Here is a 14,421-nt window from a genome sequence, read left to right as displayed (position 1 = left end):
TCTCCAGCCCTACTCACTAGATTTTTAAGCTCTGTATAGTGATAGGGAAAGTCCTGTATTGAACTATATTGGTATATTAACTACTATATTAATAACTATATTAGTATTAGTATAGTCACTCAGAACAGAGGTAGGAATGTTGACTGGCCCTTGGATGATGAATTTGGAGATGAGAACCTTACAACAAGAAGAAAATAAAGGCCTCTAAGGAATAATGAATTGTGCAGCATTGCTAGAATTTAATGTGAAACAGAGATTGATGAGCAATAGGTGTGGAGAAGTAAATAAGAACATGATTTATATTTTAAATTAAAAGTTTAGGATCATAGGCTTTCACAGGAAAGTATACATTCAAGAATATTTCAGAAAAACCCCTATGATTCATGATAAATTATTATGTTGGGGGCATACTTTTGGCCACTGAGTGTACAGTATTTCTTATATTTTTACATGTAAGTAATAAGTCATTTTTCACATGTAAGTAATAAGGCATGCTTATTCAAGCATTTCTGAGTGTGCAGATTTTGTGTGTTAGAAAATATGAGATTGATCAAAGTAGCATATATTAAGTCTTAATTGCAGGGCAAAGACATAATAAGCTATTTATTCAAAGGAGGAGTAAAATACACATCAATTGAGTGATGGACCTTCTACCTGATTCTGCCTTTCTTCTTTATTTTCCTCTTTAACTTTCTGCCACGATGCACCCTGTCTCTGTATGTCTAAAAGTGGGGTTACAGTGAGACTAGAAAGGGAGAGTTATTAAGCAATTGCTCTACCCATAATCTTAAATGTGAGGAGTGTTTGCGGAGAATACTCTCCATAAAAACCAGGGTATAAACAAGACTAGATGGGGACACTTTCTGGGAGATTTGTTCAGTGGGCACCTAGAGGCTTGATGAGGCAGGTTCCTCAGGGAACAGCAGTTGTGACTATGTGAGGTGCTGGGGAAGGCGTGTATGCCTCACCAAAGGACGTGACAAAAGATTTTGACAGGAAAACCATCAAAAATTAGAGCAGAAGATTCATCTCGTCCTGTCTTGAGACCTCAGTTGCTACATTTACTTTCTTCCATTAATTTATATGGAATTCTTTCTGACGTTAAAAATTCACTTCTCCCTTTTACTCTGCTTTTTCTTTAGTGATTTCTGTTAGATCTTTTAGACTTGTTTTTTCTTTCTGTTTGTTTTCTCATTTTTCTATGTATCAATTCAGATATTAGGTAACTCATTGGGACCCTGTTTATTTTGGAATGTATTTGGATACGGTGTAGGCTAAAAACACAACTGCATTTTGCTTTATTTTATCTGTTATGTATTTTTTAATTTGGATTTATCTCACATAGAATTGGTGAGGCTGCACTTCAGCTACTTAAACAACTTTGGCCTTTTTAATAAGGCTATTTCCATGGCAACGCTCTCTATGGTCTGTGGAAGCGTGGCTGGAGACGGTTTCATTATGGATTATTTGGGCTAGGAGAAGTCCAAGGATTTAGACCTCATTTTATTGCTACTGTGGACAACTGTCCAGGCACAAAATATCTGGAAGCTGATGCTCAGTCCTTCTATATTTAACAGATGGGTTTCTAAAACCTCCTTTTGTGCCAAGTAGCTAGAGAGCAGGACATAGAATCCTATCGGTCCAGGGTGAATCATAGGGTCATTCTAAGGCAGCAGGACTCTTCCCAGCTTCTTCCTTGCTCATGCCCAGGAAGTGACTTTCTTGGGGAAAATCACAAAGCCAAAACACTGATGAAGAATAAAGAAATGTCAAGAGGGCACTCAGGATTGCTCCGGTATTCTATTAAGTTTCCCTTTCTCACGCTGAGATGACTGTACCAGATCATCTCCTTTGCCCTCAAAACTCCCACACATCCTCCCCCACTGATATCCAGACTCATACTTCATTGAGAAAGTAGAAATAGAAACCATTAGCAACGAAACCACTCGACTCCTCACCACAAGAGCAGCCAACAAAGTGTGTCTGCCTTCAAATTCTCCCTTCACAAGGGAGGAAATAACTCTCCTCATTTAAGAAGAGCTGTATACCAACTTTCACACTGGATCCCATTTTCTATTGTTCCTTGAAGTAATCGTGCTTTTCCTCAATAGTAAAATATTGCTGCTTTTTTAATTATTCACATGATCAAATAAATGTTTCAGTATTTCCTACCATGGTTCTTTATAAAAAATACAAAACTTGTATCTTCTGTTTCATTTAGAATCAGATTTCCAAGTATCCACACAAACTGCCTCCACATCTTCATTTTTGTAATTTTCTTTTTTCTTGAGTCTAGCCTAAACCACTGCTGTACCTCTTCTACCTGGAATACCATTAAGTTGTCAAATCCATTTGATTTCTTCCTTCCTCATCTTATTTGGCTTTTCAGAAACATCTGTCCAAGTTGATAGTTTATCAAAGATAGATTTCAGGATCACTGTATCACTGCCATCCTGTTGCTCATCGATTTGCTAGAGCGGGCACCAGTAACGTCTCTAATTTTAAAAATATTTTTATTAGAGAATCACTGTGATGTACAGTTACAAACTTATGAACTTTTGTGTTTGCATTTTACTCATACAGTGATCATTTACCCATCCCTCCACCAGTGCTCATTCACCACCACCAATGATCCCAGTATCTCTCACAACACCCCCACCCTCTCCGCCACCTATCTCTGTGGCAGGGCATTCCCCTCTGTTCTCTCTCCTTTTGGGTGTTGTAGTTTGCAATAGAGGTATTGAGTGGCCATCATGTTCAGTCTATAGTCTACTTTCAGCTCGCATCTTCCAACCCAAATGGGTCCTCCCGACATCCTCTACTTGGTGTTCCCTTCTCTATCTGAGCTGCCGTTTCCCCTAGCATGTGAGGCCAGTTTCCAAGCTGTGGGGCAGACCTCCTAATTCTTATCTCTACAACTCTTGGGTGTTAGTCTCCCACTATGTTATTTTATATTCCACAGATGAGTGCAATCTTTCTATATCTGTCCCTCTCTTTCTGATTCATTTCACTTAACATGATAGTTTCCATGTAGATCCACTTATATACAAATTTCATGACTTCATCTTTTCTAACAGCTGCATAGTATTCCATTGTGTAGATGTACCAAAGTTTCTTTAACCAGTCATCTGTTTTTGGCACTCTGTTTTTTTCCAGATTTTGGCTATTGTAAACAGTGCTGCAATGAACATAGAAATGCAGATGTCATTTCGACTATACCTTTTTGCCTCTCCAGGATATATTCCCAGGAGTGGTATTGCTGGGTCAAATAGGAGCTCAATTTCTCATTTTTTGAGAATCATCCATATTGTTTTCCAAAAGTGCTGAACCAGTCGGCATTCCCACCAGCAGTGAAGAAGAGTTCCTTTCTCCCCACATCCACGCCAACAACAGTTGCTTTTGTTCTTTTGGATGTGGGCCAGTCTCCATGGTGTGAAATGATATCTCATTGTTGCTTTAATCTGCATCTCCCTGATGATTAGTGACATAGAGCACTTTCTCATTTGTCTTTTAGCCATTCAAGAATCTTCTTTGAGAAAATTTCTGTTTATTTCCCTCTCCCAGTTTTGATGGGGTTGGGAGTTTTCTTCTTGTAGAGTTCAACCAGTGCCTTGTATATCCTTGATATCAACCCTTTATCAACGTGTATTGGGTGAATGTCCTTTCCCATTCTGTAGACTCTTTGTATTTTTTTCACTGTTGCTTTTGAGGTGCAGAAGCTTCTTAGTTTAAAGTAGTCCCACTTGTTTATCTGTTTTCACTTTCTTGGCCAGTGGTACGTTGTCATTGAAAATTCCTTTAGCTTCAATGTCATGGAGGGTTTTGCCAACCTTGTTCTCCATGTACCTTATGGATTCTGGTCTGATGTTGAGATCTTTAATCCACTTTCACCTGACTTTTGTACATGGCATTAAGTAGAGATCTAAGCCCATTTTTTTTTTTGCATGTTCCTGTCCAGTTTTGCCAGCACCATTTGTTGAAGAGGCTTTCCTTGTTCCAATTCACATTTTTTGCTCCCTTATCAAAGATTAAATGATCATATACTTGAGGGTGTGTGTCAGAATATTCAACCCTGTTCCATTGGTCTGTGGCTCTGCCTTTGTTCCAGTACCATGCTGTTTTAATTATTACTGCTTTGTAGTATAGATTGAGGTTGAGGAGGGTGATTCCTCCCGTATTCTTTTTCCTAAGAGTTGCTTTAGCTATTCGTGGGGGCTTATTGTTCCATATGAATTTCATGAATGTTCGCTCCATTTCTTTCAGTAACGTCTCTATTGTGAGACTTGTTGTTACTGTTTTTGGCATATTGAATACACCACAGGTAGCTTGCCAGGCTCTGTTGTGCAGGCGATATACTCAAGATTATTTTCTTAATTTTCTTCTAGTTCTCTTTCTACTGGGCTTGGTTTTTTGGCTGGGTGGGTGCTGATGGGAGAGGAAGTTTCTTATTCATTGCTGTCATTTCACACAGCTTGTCCTACATCTATTATTTTTTAACTCAAAATTCTTTTCTTTTATGTAAATCCTTTCTTTATACAATTTGTGTCTTTATTTGTGTGTTGGTGTATGTGTTGAGTTCTGATAGTTTTTCCAAACTCCAATACCTACCTCACTTCTTTGATATGTATATTTTTAATGTATAAATTACAAACACCTCACAATTAGATGACTCCAACAGAACACTAGATTCTCTTGTCTTTTCTAGTTTATTAAGACAAAAATCTCATCTCTATTTAAAAATAATTATCTGTTTATTTAGTTTTGATTTTTGGGCCACACACAGTCGTGGTCTGTGTTCTGGGTTCTGTGCTCAGGGTCACTCCTGCAGAGTTTGAGGGACCATATGCGGTGCTGGGGATCAAATCAGAGTCAGCCACATGCAAGATAAGTGTCTTACTTCCTTTACTACTCCAATGACCCCCTACAGATTTATTAAGATGAAATGTATCACTGTATCACTGTCATCCCGTTGTTCATCGATTTGCTTGAGTGGGCACCAGGAACGTCTCCATTGTGAGACTTGTTGTTACTGTTTTTGACATATTGAATATGCCATGGGTAGTTTGCCAGGCTCTGCCATGTGGGTGTGATACTCTTGGTAGCTTGCCAGGCTCTCTGAGAGGGATGGAAGAATTGAACCCAGGTTGGCCATGTGCAAGGCAAACATCCTACCTGCTGTGCTATTGCTCCAGCCCAAGGTGAAATGTACGTAACATAACATAATGTGAAATGTACATAACATAAAAGGAAACATTTTAAGTGAACAATTTGTGACATTAATTTTAATCATTATATTATTCCTTTGTCCAGTTCTAAAATATTTGATCTCACCCCAAAAGGAAATAATGTGCCGTTTATATCTCAAAACAATTTACATCCTAGTCTTCTCTCCTCTTAACTCCTGGCAACCAGCAATGTACTCTGTCTCTATGGATTCACTTAATTTAAATATTTCACATAAATGAAATCATAACTATATTTTTGAGCGTTCACTATATCTTAGCAATCATTCTGTTGGTTTCCCTTGAAGCAACTCATTTAAAATGGAAAACAAGTTTAAAAAAAGTAAAAAAAAAAAAAAAGTAAAAAAAAAAAAAACACAGGTAAATGCAACTATTATTGTTCTCTAAAGGTGAGAAAAACAGAGAGACTTGTTTCAGATCACCAAACTGGTACATAAGTCAAGATCTGAAGCTCAGGGTTAGAGGTCCAGCCACTGGCCTAGCATGTAGTTATAGCTTTGCTTCCCTGAGTGCCATCACACATGGCTTCTAAGCACAGCCCAGTGTGTTCCTTGAGCACGGAGCCAGGATTGGTCCCTTAGCACCACACAATAGAACTCTTCTCTCCAAAAAAGAAGTTCTGAAACTGAGTCATCTATCTCATGGGCTAGTCCTCTGAGAGTGATAGGACTCTTGTCAACATTACATCTTGTCTTTCTCCTTCTAAAAGTTGTTCAGTGGTTTCTTATTTTACCAGCAACGTGAGTCATGATCTAGTATCTCTGCATGAGTTGGCCCTTGACTTTTTTTTCCATCCTCATCTTGCCACTCTCCCCATTACTCACTCTTCTGTGAATTATCCCTCTGGCCTTTTAGCACACAACATTCCCTTCTGCCTTCAGGTCTATGCATGTCTTCTTCCCTCAGATGGATTGAAACTTTCTTTCCCCTAACCATATTTTATATCTCGGGTACACTCCTCAGTTGCCTATTTCTGCAATAAATTCGCTTCCCTTCTGACTTTCATCATTTTTAAAATTTCAATTTGTAGCACAGCAGGTTGGGCGTTTGCCTTGCATGTGGCTGACCTGGGTTTGATTCTTCCGTCCTCTCGGAGAGCCCGGCAAGCTACCAAGAGTATCCCGCCTGCATGGCAGAGCCTGACAAGCTACCCATGGCGTATTCGATATGCCAGAAACAGTAACAACGAGTCTCACAATGGACACGTTACTTTGTGATGGTGCCTGCTCGAGCAAATGGATGAACAATGGGACGACAGTGTACAGTGCAGTTACCTCACTTTTCTTTCTTTCTTTCTTTTTCTCTCCTTTTCTATTTCTTTCTTTTGCCTTGTTGCCTTGTTAACGCTCCAAAATATAAATCTCATGACATCAAGGACTATATTTACATTGATACACTTTCCTAGTAATAATTCTATTCCATGAATTTCTCATGGTCCTACTGTGGCTCTAAACATGTACTTTATATGATAAAGCAGAAATTATTTAGATGTTTCATTTGGTCTTTGTACAGCTCAGTGCCCTTGGTTTTGCCTTCTCACCACCAGCTCAAAGAGAAGAAAAAGGAACTTCCCTCAGTTCCAGATGTTGCTAAATAAGTGTCAGCTTTATTGCCCTGGGCAGGCATTTGTTGAATTATTCACTTGATCCCAGGAAGATTAAGTAGAACTTGTCCAAACAACATACAATCCAGCAACATCTGGTCTCTTTGTGATGTGGAGTGAATAACTTGCAGGTTGGTGGTTCCTTGTTTTGCCTCCATGTCTCTATTTCTTTAAGTAATAACAGTTGCAGTTATTAGAGTAGACACCTGGCACATTGGTCAGACAGTACAACTTTACTTTGTAATCAACCCATCACAAAGATGAAAATAACACGATGCTACAGTGTGGCAATTTAAGACTGCAGGAAGCAAGACAATACCCAGTTTGTGATGACAGCCCACATTCTGCCAAGCTATAGAAAATGAATCTGCATGTTGCTTGCTCCGAACTCTTCCACAGGAGTCTGTTACCAAAGAAATATCCACCTCTCAGTTCTCTAAGATATGCTACCAGGAAAATGAAGAGGCAGATCTCTTGTGTGAAGCATCTGCGTGTGCAAAATGAATGTTCCAGATCTTTCTAAAACATGCACGGCATTATCTCTCAGGACAATCAGGAATCCATAGGACTCAGAAATCATGATAGCTGCCCTTTGTCGACTGATACAAGATTTATGAGCATCATAGAAACTAAGGGCATGGGAACTGGCCTTTAGTAGGAAGTTTGCCACTGAGGGAGGGTGAGACAGACCAGGGAAGGGAACACTACGGCAATGGTGGAGGGAAGTGGTCACTCTGGAGAAAGATGGTGTGCAGAAAGGAAATATTAAGGGCCCTCCTTCTAGACAGGCTGGGGAGAGAAATTTCGGACAGTGGTGGAGGAAACTGGACACTGGTAAAGGAACAGATTTTCGGAAATTTGAATGCTTAAAACTTCATGAATAATTTTGCAATGCATGGTGATTTAATTTAGAAAAAGACTGATGTGCATCACAACCATCTTATAAGTTAGAAGTTACCTTTTTTAACTTTTCTCAACTGTAAAACTTGAAGTTTCAGTAATTTAGTGAGCTCATCCTCTGCCATTTAGCTGATAATTCATGTCTGAATAATTATAATGCTACAGTGGAAACTAGATGTCCACTGTAATAAACATTCAAAATGATGTGGTGTTAATATTATAAACAACTTAAAGGCTTAATATAATGCATTTATAAATGTTACATACCTCAGATCTGAATAATTGTATGTCATTCATAATGATGGTTTGTTGTCTTTAAAACATATTTGAGATTTTGGTTAATTAGTTTGCCCAAATAATATGTAGTTTTTGAAAGATTCCTCTGTCCTAGATATTAAACTGTCTATGTAATCAATTTATCATCATAAAAACTCCATGAAATGGACACTATGATCATTTTCATTTCATAGAGGAGGAAAAATGAAGGTTAAAGAAGCTAATTAATTCTACAGTGGCAGAGAATAAAAGGTTGAATTCCTCAAATATGTTCATGATCTTTATGTTAATGTACTTTCATACAGTAATTATGGTCATGCACTTTTATACCTGCCACTGGAATTTAAGTATGTGATCTTCAGATTTTGGCCAAATCAATACTGGTGGTTCTATAGCTTCTTTTTACAACATAGCTAATCATACCACTTTTATTAGAGCCATCTCAATGGATAAACAACTTAGAGAGTAGGATTATGGATAATTTACCATGGTAATGAAATCTCTATTGGGTGTACTGGTTTGCACAAGGAGGAATTTATTGACAAATAGAAAAATAAAGGACATCATGAAGTTTATTCTCAAGTAATCAGGTGAGAAAATACTTTTAGGATTGGAAGGCTCGGGTGAATAATTAAATAGCAAGGGCTTTATTTCAGAGGAAGAGAAAGATCAAAACGGAGAAAAACACTATACCATAGCCTCTGACATGGGTTTTGGTCAGGTGTTTGAAAATTTTAAGACAGATTTGTAGAAAGAGAATACAAAAGTTGGAGAGGGAGCCAAATGTAAAAGAATCACAGATGCAGTATGTAGCAAGTTGCTTGGCAAATGATATGGGCATAACTAAATTGGAATCCATGACAGAGATAATGAGGGGACAAGAACAGGTTTTTTGAAAAGCTGACAGGAACTCGAGGTTGCTCTCCATGAGTGCCTTTGTGTCTCTCCTAGGCTTTCTATGTCTTAAGCATGATACTGTTTCTCTGTTCTCATTCAACTGGCTCATGTTTAGTTTACAGCCTTCATTCCAGCCACTAACAATTTATCTATTGCATATGCCTCACCTTCCCAGAATCTAAGGAGTTTATGCATAAGAATCATTACTTTTCCCATTTATGGAAACACCATGTAATATCACTCAGACACTGTTTATCAGACTTAAATAATAAATCAGTTACTACTAAGTTTCTGGCTGCACAGGGCAAGGATGTAGGCACTGTTCCTAATGATTTGGTATATTTATAAAAAGCCATCACAATGATTCATAAATTTCTCTTTTTTAATGATAAAAGAGCTGAGTAAAATCTTCGGGATTTGTTTAAAATGATAAAACTGGGAACTTTTCAGACAGACATTGAGCGTGGGTGTTAGTTGGTTTTTAGGTGGTATTTGATTCACCAAATTTATCTTGCCTTTATTCTGATTGATTGTTTTTGTCTTTAAAGGTGGAATATTTGAAATGTGGAAACATTTCCTTTGTTTTTCAAATCTTTTTTAATTTCTGAAAATAGGCATACTGAAAGAGAAAAGACCAAATGACAAGGCTTTGGGGAAGTCAAAGCATGACTACTTCCTATAAAGAAAAGGTAGCTAAATATATTTGCTTTCCTCTTATGTAGAGGGACATTCAGCCCAGCTAGCATGTGTCATTTTCATATTGAAATATCATCGTGTGAACTATCACTACAGCTACTAGTTCATTCTTAAACTTCCTCTCAACATGGATCACTGGCCCACACTAATTGGCATGGTGATTAATAGCAAGGCTTCTGCCTAAGTTTGTTTATATTTCATCTCTGATTCTCACCAACATATCTCACTGGGTTGTGATGAGGATAAAATGAATCACTGCATAAAAGCTGCACAATGTAATCACTAGGTAAATGTTAACGAATAGTGATCGTTGAAATAAAAATAAAATAAAAATGAACTTGGTACTCAGCTCTGTAATTACATCAATACCAGCATTGTCTTTGTAATAATAACACTGCCAGTTTATGAGATAAACGTTATCATCTGTTAATGGACCATATTTAATCCTCACAAATGCAGCCATTCATGACTTAGTTTTGTTACTGTTGGCCTTATTTTAAGGGTCACATAGGTGGGAAGTGGTAGGGTATTTGAAATGAGGTAAGTGTGATTTCAGAACTTTTACCTTTACCTATACTTACCCTGGTTCATTGTCTTTGCATAACTGTTCCCATTGTGAAGCCAGTTCCTAAAATCCAATTAGTCATCCAATATACTTTCTGTTTAGCCTGGGTAGCCTCAGAACCCAGTACAATCAACTCCTTCCCAAGTAGTTCTGTTGAGCTGCTATTATTTTGACTGGAATTTGTTGAAAATCACATTCCAACTATGCCCAATAATTTTTTTAAAAATTTTTATTGAATCACCATGAGATGGTTACAAGCTTTCATGTTTGGGTTACAATCTCACAATGATCAAACACCCATCCCTTCACCAGTGCACATTCCCCACCACCAATATCCTGGGTATACCCCCCCCCTTTCCCACCCTCCCCCTGCCTCTAAGGCAGACAATATTACCCATAATCTCTCTCTCTACTTTTGGGCATTCTAGCCATCATTTTCTTAGTGATCCCTTCTCTATTCCATCTGCCTTCTCCCTTCCGCTCATAAAGCAGTCTTCCAGCTATGGGGCAATGCCCCTGGCCCTTGTATCTATGGTCCTTGGGTGTCAGCCTCATGTGATGCTACCCCACACTCCACAAATGAGTGTAGTCCTTCTATGTCTGTCCCTCTCTTTCTGACTCATTTCACTTAGCATGATACTCTCCATGTTTATCCATTTATAAGCAAATTTCATGACTTCATCTCTCCTAACATCTGCATAGTATTCCACTGTGTAGATGTACCAAAGTTTCTTTAACCAGTCATCTGTTTTAGGGCACTCGGGTTGTTTCCATATTTTGGCTACTGTGAATAGTGCTGCAATGAATATATAGGCACAGATGTCATTTCTACTGTACTCTTTTGCATCCTTGGAATGTATTCCAGAAGTAAAGATGCCCAATAATTTCACCTTTATGTTGAGACAAATTAAATAAGTGCTGTATTGATATAAATTTATAAAACTTACATACACCCTTTATGATAGGTACCATTATTCCCATTTTACAGATTAAACTTTGAGGCTCAGATTTTTCCAAAAGTTATAATTGATAAGGAGCACAAATTTCTTGATTTCTGGACTGATATTCCTTTTTATTATAGATGTCACTGAACTAGAGTTAATTTTTTTTTACCTGGCTTTATATAAAGTGTACCAACCATCACTTTAGGACAACACTTAATTATAAAGATAAGTTTTGAATTGATAATCCCTCAGGTTTGTTTATGAAGGGAACCGTCACATCCAATTTTTATTTTCTGTGCATCTTGAAGAGAGAAACGGTTTGCCACAGGAGTTCTGACTGTAGCTCCGTGTAATTTACATGCATGCTGCGAAGTGACCTTTGAGTACATGTTCTTGTACTGTGCTTCCCACCTTTTTGCATGGTGATGAAACCAGACAGCTGCTTCCCGGGGTAAGGTGAAGCTGTAGATCATAGCCAGCCCTTCCCAACCACTGGCGCGGAGTTCTACAATGGAACCAAAAGATCCCTTCAGCCTTCTGTTGCACTGATGGCTTCTCAATGATCTGTTTGCACATTCTTTTCCTGCTTGGTAATTAGCCCCAGCTGTCACAACTTAAAAGGAAGGAATCCCTTTGAAATCCTCCCTATCCTCCATGAAATGTGCTACTGAAATGTGCTAATTAGTAACTGGACTTAGGACAACAGAGACATGTGTTTCCTGTGAGGACCGGAGAAGGAAGAGGAGGAGGAATATGAACATCTGTTTAATTGCATATGTGTATGTATGCTTTTCTAATTTTCCAAACGACATTTTTATTGAAAAATCTATCTGTCCAAATGTGCTCCATAGCTGGTGTCTGAGACTAAGCCTCCCGTACACTCATTTCTCTTCCTCCATAAGCACTCTCGCTCAAAGCTTGTCAGCACCCCTGTGTGCAGGAAGCAGTTCCTCTGTGCTTCAGGAAGCTGACTTCCCTGCCAGAATCCCCTTTCTCTCCATGATAGTGTCAGGGAGTCATTGTACCCCAGAGAAATAAATTAACTCCTCTACTTCTGGGGACTATGGACCCCAAATAAGTCCATGGTCAAGAGGGTCCGTAACAAGGATCACACCCTGGAAACTGAGGCAAAAGCCCTAGGTAACGAAACATTGTGTTAAATTCACCCAGCGACAAATGGCAATGCCATTGGCTTGCCAGTTTAAACTGTGATTATGTGAAAATCTGTGTCTTTGCAAATAATCTTGAGCAACCAGGGTTTTAAACTGATTTGCTAATCTGGGCAGAAGGGCTGTTCATGGCGTTGGAGAGGAGCTGGTTGGTTTTATGGGAATACTTGGGGATTTACTGGTAGATTAAAGAGAGTTTCAAGGAGACTTGGGAGAAGCGTGGGTTGTATCAGAGGTCACACTCTTGGAAGTCTCTAGTCCAGATTCTACTCCAGCATGTCTAGCATAGCTGTGTTTCTTCTTCTGGGACTGCCCTACAGAGCTTGGGGGAATCACAGGGTACTAGAGGTTGAATCTTGGACTCCACAGGGTCATGCACTGCATTCCAGCCCTTTTGTGCTCCACTATCTGCCAGGCCCGACTGGGATGTTTCTTGACACTCCAGGACTGCTTCGGTGATGACTTCACTTTAATAGTTCTGCTATAGCATCATACATTCACGGCTTAACATCTTGGCGTCTGTGGCAGGTTGAGCCTAGGTTACATATAACCCTAAGATTAAATGTGGACACCAATCAAAATAACTGTCTGTTGGTGGGAAGTTCAATTGAACTCTGTTGTTTTTCCCCAAAATCATACACAGTAGTGGAAGGATAATCTTCTGAGGAAGTTTGGACCTTCTTAGCAGTAAATATAATAAACAAATATCTGGAGGTGAAACAAAACTTGTTTCAAGGACCCTGGAACTCTTGTGCCCTGGGTCTATGTTAGTTATTCAATTAACTGTACCTGGCTCTGACATAGGTCTGGCCTGTTCCCTCTTCTTGATGTGTATGGGCTTTTATTTCAGCTGCCTAGCTACTCCAGTTTGTGATTTTAGACTCTTTCTGGTTGATTAGACCACATACAAACACCAGTAGCTGTTTTTTTTTTTTTAACCTCTTAGATATCTGCTCATGTGTGCTTCTAATTGCACCAGGCTTTTACTATTTGGACTCCTACAGCTATAAAATGCAACACCACTCTTCTACTTTTGCTTCTGGGCAAAGGCAAAGAGAAGAATGAAGAATAAAATGGCAGCTTGTGGGTTTTTTGGTGGGGACAAAGTATATTGTTTTATGTGATGTGAGCTCTCCAAACCCAGCGTTGGCTTACTCTCCGGCTTAAGATCCTTAGTGATTTCCATTGCCTTCAGCATTCAGTTCAGATCTCTCCACAGACAAGAGATTTTCTCTCCGTCACACTCTAGGTTCAAGCTTTGACAAGAAACTTTCAGTTTCCCAAATAAGCTGTATTCTTCCCCATCTTCATCACTCAGACATGGTAAGTGAACGTCCAACATTTGTAGGACCTAGGCATTATGGGTACCATAGGCCGTCTTTTTTTATATTTAAAATTAATATATAGATAATATAACATATTGAAATATGAGAGATGTTGTAAGTTCTATCTGACAAAAAATACCTGTATAAGTGCTCAAGAGGCTAATTTTTTATTTTGAGTTCTCAGATGGTTCAGAATTCCATACCATAATAATCACAGCACATGATCTTCCCCCGTATATATTTCTTTATTTGACTGCATGATTTTTTTTCTTTTTGGGTCACACCTGGAAATGCACAGAAGTTACTCCTGGCTCTGCACTCAGGAATTACTCCTGGCAGTGCTCAAGGGACAAAATAGGATGCTGGGAATTGAACCTGGGTCAGCCACATGCAAAGCAAGTGCCCTACCCGCTGTGCTATCACTCCAGCCCCAACTGCATGATGTTTTGTATGTGTGTGTATGGTTTCCTCAGCCTCCACATCCGGGAGCCATCCACTTCCCTTCACATGAGCATTCCCTATCAGTAACCTTAGAAACAGTTTGTTTTCCCTTGGAAGAATGGATGAAGCCCCATCACTGTATCACTGTAGCACTCTCATCCCGTTGCTCATCGATTTGCTCAAGCAGGCACCATAGCGTCTCCATTGTGAGACTTGTTACTGTTTCTGTCATATTGAATATGCCACAGGTAGCTTGCCAGACTCTGCAGTGTGGATGGATACTCTCAGTAGCTGGCCATCTCTCTGAGACGGATGGAGGAATCGAACCTGGGTTGGCTGCGTGCAAAGCAAACGCCCTACCC

This window comes from Sorex araneus, chromosome 10 (assembly GCF_027595985.1).
Source record: "Sorex araneus isolate mSorAra2 chromosome 10, mSorAra2.pri, whole genome shotgun sequence".
NCBI lineage: Eukaryota > Metazoa > Chordata > Mammalia > Eulipotyphla > Soricidae > Sorex > Sorex araneus.
Note: the sequence above shows the minus strand (reverse complement) of the source record.